This window comes from Balaenoptera musculus, chromosome X, assembly GCF_009873245.2.
Source record: "Balaenoptera musculus isolate JJ_BM4_2016_0621 chromosome X, mBalMus1.pri.v3, whole genome shotgun sequence".
NCBI lineage: Eukaryota > Metazoa > Chordata > Mammalia > Artiodactyla > Balaenopteridae > Balaenoptera > Balaenoptera musculus.
The window spans coordinates 96,518,315-96,519,139 of NC_045806.1; the positions used below are offsets into that span (position 1 = coordinate 96,518,315).

The window sequence follows — 825 nt, forward strand, 5'->3', positions numbered from 1 at the left end:
AAATGTAATTTGAAAAAGAAAAAGAGAATTGCCAATGGTTACGTGGGAGGCGTTTAGTTGTGACAATAGCTATTATTGATTGAACATCTGCTAATGTCACCTACTGGACTGGACTCTACGAGTTATTTCTTCTAACTCTCGCAACAGTCACATATGAGGAAACATAGGCCAAGAGGGCTTTAATGAGTTTCCAAGGTTCCATAGCTAGTGAGTGTCAGAGCCTGGATTCTGAACCCGGACCTGCCTGATTCTAAACTCACAATTCCTTCACCTGAAGCTGACCCAGGTGTGCGATAGCCATGCCGAGGGAATGAAGCAATGGATCCTGAGATGTTTCAGGTCTCCCATCCACACGCTCCTTCAAGCTGGTTCCTCGGCACAAAACACAGCGTCCCGACCCTAGCTCCACTGTCAACAGCACTGGCAAGTGACCCACTGGGCTCCTCCTTGACCAACTGGGCATCGAGCAGTGCCAAAGCAAATCCCTCCACAAAGCTGGGAGAGTCATGCTGTGGGCTACTCCTGCATGCAGGTGGGTACATATCTCCTGGGTCCTGGGACCCTGCCTAAGAAAAGTGAGGAGGTGGAGAAACAAATCAAGCAGCTCAGTATCTGCTACTACTAGATAAAAGTGACTATGTTTGAATCAGCTAAATAGCAGGTGCTCAATAAATGTTATCACCGTTATTGCTTATTATCATCATAATTGCTAGCTGCGTAGCTCTTAGCAATTCACATTAACCCTCTTAGACTCAGTGTCCTAGTCCATAAAATAAGCTTGACACTACTGGAATGATCTAAGATTGTCATGGTGATTATATTACA

General features: G+C 45.5%; 1 non-coding gene across 1 annotated transcript; it reads left to right on the forward strand.

Moving 5' to 3' along the window:
• Window positions 1-415: 415 nt before the first annotated feature.
• Window positions 416-544, forward strand: LOC118889335. The gene has a single exon (XR_005018475.1). It is a non-coding gene; the product is annotated as a small nucleolar RNA SNORA35 (small nucleolar RNA).
• The last annotated feature ends 281 nt before the right edge of the window (window positions 545-825 follow it).